This window comes from Engystomops pustulosus, chromosome 1 (genome assembly GCF_040894005.1).
Source record: "Engystomops pustulosus chromosome 1, aEngPut4.maternal, whole genome shotgun sequence".
NCBI classification, from domain to species: Eukaryota; Metazoa; Chordata; class Amphibia; order Anura; family Leptodactylidae; genus Engystomops; species Engystomops pustulosus.
In genome coordinates, this window is record NC_092411.1 from 116,905,663 (window position 1) to 116,918,841 (window position 13,179).

Sequence of the window (13,179 nt, forward strand, 5' to 3'; positions counted from 1 at the left end):
CCATTTCTCCAAAAATCTTCAGCTGGTCAGAGACAAATTATATAATCCCACTCAGCAACTCATCTGTGCAGTGTAGAGATACTACAGCTGACTTTCTTAGAAGGAAGATCGTAAACCCAAATGAATGTTGCTTAAAATGTGCCTTCTGCCACAAGTGGGACATGCCTCCAGCCTATGCCTTTCTGACAAAATTAGAGTCAAAAGGTGTCATTGAATTCCCACAGGTTCCAAGAGATTATTTTCCCTAATGCGAGAACCCAAAGAGAATGAGTGGTATTCTCTAGACATAAGACGTATTATTCTTAAATGTCTACAGGTGACAGAATTTTGGCAGAAAGATCATAATCTTTTAGGGAAAAAAAATAAGAGGAGGAAGACCTCCAAGGCAACAATCGCTAGGTGTCTAAGAACTGCAATATCTGAATGTTTACATTCTGCAACTGAGACCTGTTTCATCCAACATCAGGTCTCATTCTATTCATGCAGGATCAACTTCCTGGGTGGAGAGAGTCTACCAGGGAATCTTCATGTACATTTATGAAACGGTTTCACTGCGATCTACCTAGTTCCTTAGAAATGTCCATCCCTGGATACAGACCATCTAATCTATTAAATCCCCAAGTGGGTTGTCATGGAGAATACTTTGGAAATTGAGAATTAATATCTACCGGTAATACAGTTTTCATGATGACCTATTTATTCCCTCCCTTTCTGTATCATTGTATGGTTTTGGTGTATAAATTAAAGTACTAAATAAACATCTTCCATATTTTCCTGGTGTGGTTAATTTGTAATCACTGTCGGGAGGATACGGTCAAAGGGCATCCTCCAGGTGGGCCATCATGGTGGACTAATGGAAACTGTATTAGCGGTAGGTATTACTGTACTTCTCAATTATAGCTGCCTATAAAATCATATGCATGCTATTTTTTTTTTAATTTTATTTTCTCAGCATCTTATAAATAAGGCTTCTTCCTCCCAGATTTCCATCTAAAATTTTAACTAGAAGAGCTTGCTTGTCCATTACCGCTTGTGTTTTTATTTTCTTTCTATAAAAAGATAAATAATAAGCCATGCAGTATGCCTGGCCTGATGTGAGTCTTCTAGGAATGAAGAGAGGAACTGACCTCTAGTCAACACATAAGAAAGTTGGAGAGGTTTATTGCCGGTCACATGACAAAATTTTACAGCTATATGGGGTTAGAAAAAGCTAAAGTCTTCCCCAAAAACATTTTTTTTTTACCTATCGCGTATTAAAAATATGTATCAGCTTGCCATATTACTTAAATTTTTGTACTTTTTATTGGCATTTAGTTATGCAGGATAATCTTACATGCTGCACTTCGCACCCGTCTTGCCAACCATTCTAGCCCTGATGAAATTGGTTCTTGGGTTACCTATTGAAACCATGTGGTCTCTTTCTGTCATTGATTTTCCAAAAAGAAGTGTATTCTGTATGATGTTTGAATTTTAAGATTCTGAGAAATTTCCAATAAAGATGTTAAACAAATGGAAGACAGATGTCTCAGAGCCGCAGCATCCTTTATTGCGTTACATTCTTGGTATTAGAAATTAGTATAACAGATCAACAAAAATGTATTAGTGCTTTTACTCTCTCTATCAGTGTTTCCCTTTTTGTGGTTTCATAATAGTTTTTCTTCAGTATTTAGCTACAGCATGTCATAATTGAAACCTTATTGAATTTGTAGAAAAGAAGTCTTCTAACTTCTAACAAAGAAGTAAATGGGACTGGCAATTGTGTGTCTTTACAGTGATTTATTTGTTAGGAGGTTTTATGTTCATTTTTAATTAACTGGGAAAAAATCTCTCAATGTTAACAAAAACATTACAAACTGCATTTAGTACTGCTGTTTTATAGCACACCTAATCCTTCCAAAATTTAGAATAAATCAGTACTGCAGTATAGTGTACATGATAATTAATGCTTGGCAATTCTATGGCTTTTATTCTAGTTATTTTTAAACTGGTGGGTTTAATATAATACTATGCAAAAAACTTGAGTAAAGCAATACAGACAGTAGGTGGTATAAATATAGAAAAAAGTCACACCATTGATCGCCACTGTGATACATTTGGTGCATCGCCCGACTGGTTAAAGTTCACACTCTTGTTTAGGGTTTGATCTTAAAGGGAACCTGTTACTAGGGACCTCATTTTCACTAGACAGGTTGCAAAAGCCCATCACACCTGCACTGCAAGTGTGTCTTTCTGCCTTCTGTAAGCATTTGCATTACAATATAGTTTCATAGTTTATACGGTTGAAAAAAGACACATGTCCATCAAGTTCAACCAAGGAATATAATAGTGTGTTATAACTTACTTTGCACAGAATCCGCTGTGTTGTCCAGGGGTTGGACTTTGGTTTGGATGTATTTCAAAAAAACATGTGACTTGTCTGTGCTCACTCACTCAGTGAGGGAGGGTGGGAGCTGTACAGGAGCACAAAGGTGGGGGCCAAGAGCTGAGCAGTCTGCAGCACATGGTTTTTTTAAATGCATCCAAACCAAAGCCCAACCCCAAGCACTAGACAGATTATTCTGTCAGGAAGCAAGAGTAGGCAGAAAGGAATATTTGCAATACAGCTGTAACAGGCCTTTTGCAACTTGTCTTTAGTGAAAATTAGGTCCCTGGCGACAGGTTCCCTTTTAAAGGGCACCTACCACCACTAATCTACCTATAAAGGTAGATTGGGTGGTAGGTGCATCAATGGGACGTGAGGATAGCCCTTTTAAGGGCTAATCCTCACGTCCCTGCACTTTTTTGATAACTTTTATTCCACATATATTTAAATTTTTATTATTTATTATTTATTTACCACGCCCCGGTAGCCGCATATGAGATTACATGAGGCGGCTACTCCACGCCCCGGTACCCACTTTACCCCTCCTACTCACCCATCTTCGGCGCGCAGCTCCGCATAGCTGCACGCCCTCGTCCGGCGACCCTGCCGTCTGCGCATTCGCAGAAGAGCAGGCCCGCGCCTGCGCGGTCACTGCTCCGAAACAGGCACGGGCCTGCTCTTCTGCGCATGCGCAGACGGCAGGGTCGCCGGACGAGGGCGCGCAGCTACGCGGAGCTGCGCGCCGAAGATGGGTGAGTAGGAGGGGTAAAGTGGGTACCGGGGCGTGGAGTACCGCCTCATGTAATCTCATATGCGGCTACTCCATGCCCCGGTAGCCGCATAAGTAAATTTAAATATATGTGGAATAAAAGTTATCAAAAAAGTGCAGGGACGTGAGGATTAGCCCTTAAAAGGGCTATCCTCACGTCCCATTGATGCACCTACCACCCAATCTACCTTTATAGGTAGATTTGTGGTGGTAGGTTTCCTTTAAGGCAGATGTTCACCTCAAAATCTGATCAGTACCAACACTCTCCTTTTTACAATGCAGTTTGCCCAAGGCAAGCCTTTCTGCTATGGTTACAAAAGCTCAAAAAGTCTTATACAATGGGGTTTACCAATGTGGAAGCTCTTTTTCAGGGGTTATTCCAATAGATCCGCACCAGTTCATGCTTACATAGTCACTTTTTTACCGCTTCCATACAATCATTGGAAACCGATTAGTGGAAAGTTTTGCAGGAACATGGTTTACGTGGAGTAAATGCTTGATCCATGAAGCATCACATCTACTCTTGGGATGTTAGATTTCCATATTGAAAGCATGTATATAAGGCCATATGCTTGTATAATTGTGTGGCACAGGTTTCAGTAATGTACTGAAGAGAAATATCACTTTTTAAAAAGCTGAGTTATCGCTATAATATCCTCCTGTATTTTATGCATTCTCCTTAGTGAGACATCATTTCCACAGTGTTTCTACTGTTTCCATTGATGGTGTTACATAACCTCAGCAGAGCAATCCTGAACGTATATTGTTTATTGCCTGGAGGATGTGTAAATGAATACCCTACATTTTTACTATGACATGTGTTAGGATTTTACTATCTCCCTGGTCTGTAACAGAAATGTACTGTAGCACTGGCTCCAGCTAAGTAGATTTTTATGGTGAGGGATTTCCGCTTATAAATGACACTGGACCATTTCATTTATATCAGGGGCAGATTAAAAGTTAATTTGATTTATCTCCAATCTACAATATGTATCACTGTACACAGTGATACATTGGTTCTGCACCAGTAAACTCAAGCTTTCTCAGCTCTTGTCTATAGCCATACCCAGGGCCGGTTTTAGACAAAGTGAGGCCCTGGGCAAAGCTAAAAGTGGGGCCCCAAAATAAAACTATTTTATGAACAGTCACAGGCAGTAAGAGGCTCCTTTAGCCCTGCACAATAATAACACTTTGTAGTTACACATAGTATTATGGTAAGTATCTGTAATATGGGACTGTAGGAGATTTTATAGGTGATAGGGAGATTGATGATGGAATATAAAAATGAAAGATGACATAGATTAATAGATAGATAGATAGATGATAGATTTATACATGCATAAATATAAAGCAGATAATAGATGATAGACACAAAGATGGATAGATAAACATATATGTAGATTGGAAATGGACAAATTATAGGAGATGGATAAATTATAGATATATAGACAGGAGAATAATGATAGGCATCTTCACGCGGTCATTCAACCAAGGGATAGTAAAAAAACAATACATTGTTTGCCCTCAAAAGTCCACATACAAGGAGCAAATGCCCAGTTTGCCACCCTGTCCATACCTTTACAGCAGCGCTTTATATATCACTCATAGGTTAGTCATTTCACTGCAACTTGCGTTGAATTATTTGGAAAAATAGTTAATATCCTGCAAATATGTCATTATCTAAGCTTTATAGAATTATGATTTTCCTATTTTTCTGGCTTACAAAACTTATTTAGGTTCAGTTTACAGGCAGTCCCCGGGTTACATACAAGATAGAGTCTGTAGGTTTGTTCTTAAGTTGAATTTGTATGTAAGTCGGAACTGTATATTTTATCGTTGTAATCCCAGCCAGAACTTTTTTGGTCTCTGACAATTGGATTTTAAAAATGTTGGGTTGTCATAAGAATCAAGATTAACAATAAGGCTTCATTACAGACACAAAAAGCAATGTTCTTGAGGTTTAGAATGACGCTTAGAATGACGTCCCTGTGACCATCAAACGGAGCTCTGTATATACTGTATTTTGGAGATATTCTTCATGAAATGCAACTGTCTGTGAAATCAGGCATGATATTTCTCTTTTACATTTATACAAAATCTGATATAATAAAACATTCTCTATGACTTTGTATGAAATTAGAGATGCTTTATCCAGTGTCAAGCTGCTTTGGTTCTAATTTTGCCTAAGTTATATTTCCATCTTGGGCATTTATCCTTATGATATTTGATACATTTTTGACAGATGAGGGTCACAGTTCTGGGGCATGTATCTATGTCAAATACCAGGTCCCCCAGCCCTCATTTCAAATCCACTATGACTGGAGAGATAAACACCCAACTTCTATGCGAGCTCTAGAAATAGCCTCACATGCGGCTATGTCATTTACATGCATCTATTGAACATCTTCAGCACATCTTAAAGGGAACCTGTTGTCAGCTTTTATACCGTTAAACCACTTCAGGTAGAGTATGAAATGTCCTTGTTAGAATTCACACTTTTTTATGTAAAATTTCACCTTTTTACCTATATAAAATCTACTCAAGTCACGTGATAGTGAGCAAAAAAACAATCTTTTGCTATAGATGAGTGAATGCATCACTTTAGACTACTGTATCTTGGATTTTCATGGTATTCCCATGAAGTTGGATTCTTAAATTTACTCAGGATAACAAAATAACACATTCTCTAATTCATGGTTATTAACAAAAATTCAGTATTTCATAGATATAATTCCAACCTGTCTCAGTCCTGGTGTACATAATTATGGGTGCCCCTAGTTCCGACTGTTAAACTCGACTTTAGGGTCGGGGAAGACATATTGCGGCACATTTACTTACCCGGTTCCTGCGCAATCCCCAATCTGGACTGTCCGACGAGGATGAACTCTGCTGCAATTCATGAAGATTGTGCACCCGATATCCTGCATGTGTCGCTTCCCCGATCAGGTCCGCCGGAGTTCAGCTTCTTCCCCCCGGCGCATTTTAGCCATAACGTCTCTTTATTTGAGACCTACCTTAAAAATGTTTGCTGCTATTTTTTTTAGGGCTAGTTAAAACATAATAAAAGTTTAAAGATTTTTTTCATTTTTTAGTTTGATTTGGGGTTTAGTTATTTATAGTTTTATATATTTTTTTAAATTTTCAAATTAACTCAAAATGACATTATTAATGCATTCCCTATTTTGTTTCAGTCATTCTGATATATAATATGTATACCGTATATACTTGAGTATAAGCCGACCCGAGTATAAGCCGAGGCCCCTAATTTTACCACAAAATACTGGGAAAACCTATTGACTCGAGTATAAGCCGAGGGTGGGTTGGTCACAGCCTTCCCAGTATATAGCCAGCCAGCCCCTGCCCCAGTTTATATAGCCAGCCAGACCCTGCCCCAGTGTATATAGCCTGCCAGACCCTGCCCCAGTGTATATAGCCTGCCAGACCCTGCCCCAGTGTACATAGCCTGCCGCCGCTGCCGGACAGATTGCACAGAAGATATACAGGGGTCGCCGGAAAGGTGAGTTTAGATATATTTATTTTTTTGACTCGAGTATAAGCCGAGTTTGGGTTTTTCAGCACATTTTTTGTGCTGAAAAACTAGGCTTATACTCGAGTATATAAGGTAGTCCCGAGCAAACGGGGCAATTATGCCAATTTTTCTGTGTGTGTTCCCCTGGGGGTCATTTGCACAGTTTTTTTTTTAATTTTAGATTTTTTTTCTTTTACAAACTTTCTCCTGTAACGGAGCATCTATAAGAGCCCCAGTTACAGGTGGAAACGACCTCATATGAGGGCTGATGTTGAACAGACCTGTACTGGGTCTGCTCAGACCCATGAGCTTTGATTAACCCCTTTAGACCCAGTGGTCACGTCATGGTGGTCACGCTCCTCTCTGCATCACGCTACCTCAGAGCAATTCTGTGAGGAGTGGAGAAGGAAGAAGTGGTAATAAACCACACCTCCATTCTCCCTGGATTCTCTGACACCCAGAGACCCGGTCCTGTTCCCACGACTAGCACTGGGGCAGTAGAAAAAGACGTCACTGCAGACTCGGGACCAGCTGACATCTAAAGTCAATGGGTGGACGTCAATGAGTTAAAATGAAATCATTACTGAGCCACCATGGGGAACACCATAAAAATAATGCTTAGAATAAATAACAAAGATTCTGATTTAGGTCCAGCAAAAAAATCTAAGTTTCATCTAAGTCTACCACCCAAAATAATGTCACTGTAAGATTCTTTTCACATTATGTATGCTATGCCAGGCCGGGACCCTGGCGTAGCATACGTTCAACTGGAGAAAGGGAGGGGTGAGCGCTGCTCTCCTCTCTCTATAGGGGGGAGTGCAGCCCGGCCGTACGTATGGAAAAATACAAAGAATGCTTTATCTTTTTCAAGTAGACGGTACGGTGACACACAAAAGATCATAAAGGTTATCTCATCCTGTAAAAAATAAATTCAACCCTTATATGATAATATTCAAAAGACATCTAAATGTTCTTACTTGTATGGTTTGCCTATGAATGCCCTCAAAAATCATAACATTCTTTAGGGCAAAACTGCTTGCAGCAGGGAGAGTAATGTATAGACCATGTACATCAGGGAGGGGGAGCACCCGGGGAGACTCTCCATGAGTTCCATTGATTAGACATACTATGGGTCCCATGTTAGAGATAAATTCATAGAAATTCTAGAAAACATACATAAACAAAATGCCTATGCTTAGAAAGGGGATGAGGAGATGATTTAGGAATGCTACTTTGTTGTGTGCTGTTTCATGTGACAGGTGTCCTTTAAAAGATTAATTTGCTTTGTCTTTCAAAGGGTTTGTGGTTCCCTGGTGACATGTTCCCTTTAAGGAATACAACAAGCTTTACATAGGACTAAGAAAAGAATATCACTTATATATATAAAGCTGAGTGTGTGTGTGTGTGTATGTATGTCTGCTAAAAACCAGTACAGAGAGACAGTCATGTACAGATAGACAGTCAGTGACAGAGGGACAGAGACAGTCATGTATAGAGAGGCAGAAGACAGTCATATACAAAGAGATAGTCCAGAGACAGTCACATACAGAGAGACAGACATATAGTCCATAGAGAGACAGAGAGACGGCCACATACAGAGAGAAAGTCCAGAGACAGTCACATACAGAGAGTTGGTCAAAGACAGTCACATATAGAGAGACGTTCAGATACAGAAAGATAGACAGTCCAGAAGAAGACAGAGTGACTGTCCAGAGACAGACAGTCAGAGACAGACAGTCTGAGCTAAGAGCAGTTTTTTACTATGCTGAGCAACACTGATAACTACAGCTAGTATTTATATATATATGGAAAATTACTAAATGATATAATGTGTGATTATTGGTGTGTAGAGTGGTATATTCAGGCTACCTCTAATATTACTCCTGGCTGCAGTGCCAGTATCGCCACTAGAGTTAGTCTATAATTACTGCAGTCTGAAATTTAGAGCAATTATCCACAATTAGGCTCCATCAAGAAAAATTTAAAAATAAGTGTAAATTACAGAATTGCTAAGCAGTAGACACAAATACATTCTTGAAGACATTCAGCACAAACACTTTTTTCTCAGTTCTTTCAGCAAGACCCAAAAAAAGTGTTTAAAGCAGTGGTTGTTAACATTGTTTGAAGTACCGAACCCACCAGTTTCATATGCACATTCACCGAACCCTTCTTTAGTGATAAATCAAGTATGTGTGTGTCTTGACCTCTGCCAAACCCCTGAGACCGACTTACCGAACCCCTAGGTAAGAACCATTGGTTTAAAGGGAACATGTCACCTGCTTTTATCCAACAAAACTGCCATTACCTTTACTACCCTTACAGTCCTTTATGTCAAATCTGTTCAGCTATAAAAAAAAATTAACTGGAAAGTCACAAGAAGATGAGCTGAAAACTCATTTGCATGAGATTATTCAGTCTCAGAGGTTGTAATGTCTAAATGTTGGCTCGGCAACAGCAAGTACTATGGTTCTGTTATCAGATAAAAGATTTTACTTACGTCATAATTGGGAATACAGAAAACTAGGCACACTTGAAGTACAGTGCAAAGAAGTGATGTATTTATTCAAAACGGTTATGCAATCCAAAAAAGTCTTCAGTGTAAGAAAAGCAGTGAAAAAAGAGGTTTTAGGGCTGACAACTTGTAATGTTTTAGATTGCTGTGCCCCTTTAAATCATCTATCTGCACTGTACTTCAAGTGTGCCAGGATTTTATTCTACATGCAACAATGGAGTGGTAACCTACTTGTGCACCTGACCCCTACATTGTGATGGCAATATAAGCTGCAGATGAAAGTCCAATTCCATTTTATGTCTTTAACCCCTTATCGACATACTCATAAGTCCTTTGAGGGAGTATGGAGAGGGCTTACAGCCTGAGACAATTTGCAGCAAATACCCACCGCTAGCACCCACAATCGGTGCAGGCACTGTTTGTGGGTGTTATCCCTTCACTGCCACCACTGAAGACTTTGTTGGCTCGTGGACAGCGCCATATTGGCTTTGATTATTCCCTAGATGTCAATCGGGAGCGACTATCAGTTGTCATGACAGCCTGGAGTTTTTAAGACTGCAGGACCAGTCATTGCTGAAGCTCTGTAACATTTTTTATATAGTATAATTGGAAATCTAGGGTGTCTTCAACAAGATCTCAGTGGGAAAGTAGAATGGATATTTAGATGATGGCTGAATGTTTTGATGTCAAACAATGTATCTTAAGAGTGGGTGTTGTAAAGATTTGTGACAGTTGGCGTAGCAGATTAATATTTATTATTATTTTTTTATATTTTATTTATTTAGTATTTATTTTTTGTATGTGTATGTACATCTTTGCGTCTATATGTATATAGATATGAAGATATATAAGTTTTTGTATGTACAGTCAATAGTTTTATATGATATTTCATTGTCATTTGTTTGTACTGTTTTGTACTGGTAGAATTTCTATAAAAGGAGTGCCTGTTGCACTATAGTATAGTATAGTTTAGTGTAGTATAGTAAACTCTCCAAATACTGCAATACAGTAAGACTGCAGTACATTTTAGGAGCCATCAGATTCCCTAGGGTTAATTTACACAAGGGGTCTAAAAAAAATGTTTGAAAAAATAAAAAAAGATTAAAAATAAAAGTTCAAATCACAAACCACAATTTTTTCCCACTTCCCATTACATGGCAAGGAATATTAAATATTGCAACTACGAAGTACAATGTTTTACACAGAAAGTTATAGATTTTTGAAGGGGGTGAGTGAAAAATGGAAAATGGACCAAGGTTAATTGCCTTTATGTCTGGTTCAGTAGGTCACAGAACCACAAGGCTGATAAGATTTGAATGAGATTCTCATCTTTATTATAATACCATAACCATGGCTCTAAGTATTTTGCCCTTTATATCATATTAAAGATGATATTCTCATAAAACTGGAGTTGAATCTTTATCTTGGGCTTGTATACCCAACTATGGGGTTGGCTTATGAAAAGCACTGACAATTTTCATTGTTCAAGAACAGATTGTGAAATAAGATCTGTGCTGTTATTGTTTTTTTTATTCTAAAAGAAAATTAATGGAAAGCAACATTTGCATATTTGTAGCTTAAATAATAATTTTTCTAATTTTATTTGCAACTTTAATGCAACTGAAAATTTCCTAGGCTACTGAATCTATAGACATGTAAAAGTCTTATCGACAGACATGTAAAATTTCACTTTAGTACATGCAGTTACCTCCATTTATCTGAAATAACATTGCCTACAGACATTCAATAAAAAATGTAAAAAGGACACATATTCCTCAGTGTTTGATATAGTATATTTCACATTCAAGGACCTTAACGCATGAGAGATGATGGTTGTAGAAAAATCTTATTGATGAACGATATGATAAGAATAGACAAAACATCCTGCTTCTGGGCAAAGGGGTGAGAAAACGTCGAAAACTCATGTATGTTTCCAATGTTTAGTTACTAATGAAGCTAGAGTGCCACTCCTCATGTATTTCTTTTACCCAGGAAATAATCTCAAGATACTAAGTTGATATGCTTGATATGCTTGATATACAAGCCTTAGCTTATATTCAGGACAGCTTATACTTGAGTATATTTTGTTTTACACTTATTCTTTTTACACGATTTGTGCTGGAGAAAATATTGTATGACCTGTATATAATTTCTTAAAATATAATTAACATTAAAGGGTTTTTCCCATGTTAAGCCCTATCTACGGCCCTATCCTCAGTGCTGAGGCCCTCACAGATCGTAAAAACGAGGGGTCTGTCGCTCCTCAGACTAATGGAGCAGACTGCCGCGCATCATCGTTTTGCTCCATTAATCTCTATGGAGCTGACAGAGGTCGGTGAGCGAAGTGCTCGGCAATTTCCGTCAGCTCCATAGAGATTAATGGAGATTTGTGGGAAAATCCCTAAGTTTCTGATACGTGAAGAGCTGATAATTTCCCGATACATCAGTATTTTAGGATATATTATAAGTAATATTTTTTAACTGGATCATTTAACATCTTAAAGACGTTCTTTGTAAAAACATTCTTTCAATATTGTGTGCTGGAGAACCTCTTTGTTACTTTGTTCTGATCACTTATACGTGCTGCAGTGTTACAACACTGTTCATATAATTGTATACTGCATATTGGTAAAATGGCAAAAATTTACAAAAAAATTAAACCACCTCTGACCTTTTTCTACTAGTAAACAACATCAGTTTACTCAGACACCCACTACAACACTGTTCCTGCAGCCAGGCAGGCAACATATGGAGAAGATCATTGTCTGAACACAGTACTGAGAGCAAGCCAGACAAGTATGCTCATCATGCCAGCTAATGAGTCAGCACTACAAGGGCACTTCTCTACAAACTGCCTTTGGTTCCCTGTTTTGCAAATGACTTCAGAATGAGAGAGATTTACTGTGGTATTTTGATTGTCCATTTAAATGTTTTTCTTAAATAAACAAATTATCACGGAAAATAATTTTTATTGTTTCAATGTGGGTAAAATATTTTTATTACAGCAAAAAAGTTCAGTGTTTGTAAATATTGTCACTTTTATATCATTTTAGTTAAAGGGTTAGTCAAGTTGGCCTATAAGACCATGAGTGGGGGAAAAGCCGTGGAACCCCCGCCGATCACAGCTGTTGTATTAGGCACAGCTATGTTTATAGATGCAGATGTGTATAGATACAGATATGTTTCCTGTAAACTCCATAATAGAATTAGGATTGTAGAATAAAAAATAATAGGTGCCTGTCACAATTCCAAGGCCCTATCACTGCAAACAGGAACTCTCAAGAGGAGAAAATGAGAGTGCATACAGATGTTGCTTGTTTCAGTCTATAATTATTTTATTTTTGGGATGCCCACTAATCTACTGCATGGAAAATCGGGAATTTTATACAGTTTTATTTCCTAACATCCTAGGTTTGATCATTCAGAACAAATTTGCAAGCTAAGTAAAGGCAGATTAGTAAATGTAATTATTACAGTTTTTCATTTTACAAATGTACAGGCAGTCCCTGGGTTACGTACAGGATAGGTTCTGTAGGTTTGTTCTTAAGTTGAGTTTGTATGTAAGTCGGAACTGTAAATTTTATAATTGTAACCCCAGACAGAACTTTTTTGGTCTATGTGACAATAGGATTTTAAAAATGTTGAATTGTCATAAGAACCAAAATTAACAATAAAGCTTCATTACAGGCGCATATGATAACAGTTATAGCGGTTTATTGTAATCTAAGGATAAAGTACAGTAAATTACCAACATCCAGAGGTCCGTTTGTAACTAGGGGTCGTCTGTAAGTTGGGTGTTCTTAAGTAGGGGACCGCTTGTACCATTAAGATCACTGATTCCTTAAAGGAGTATTCCCATGAAGACAAAATTCTTAAATATATTCAGGATAACAAAATAACACATTCTCTAATTCACTGTTATTAACAAAAATACAGCATTTCACAGATATAATTCCAACCTGTCTCTATCAGTCCTGGTGCGCTTTGTAATTTTGGTTGCCCAGGGA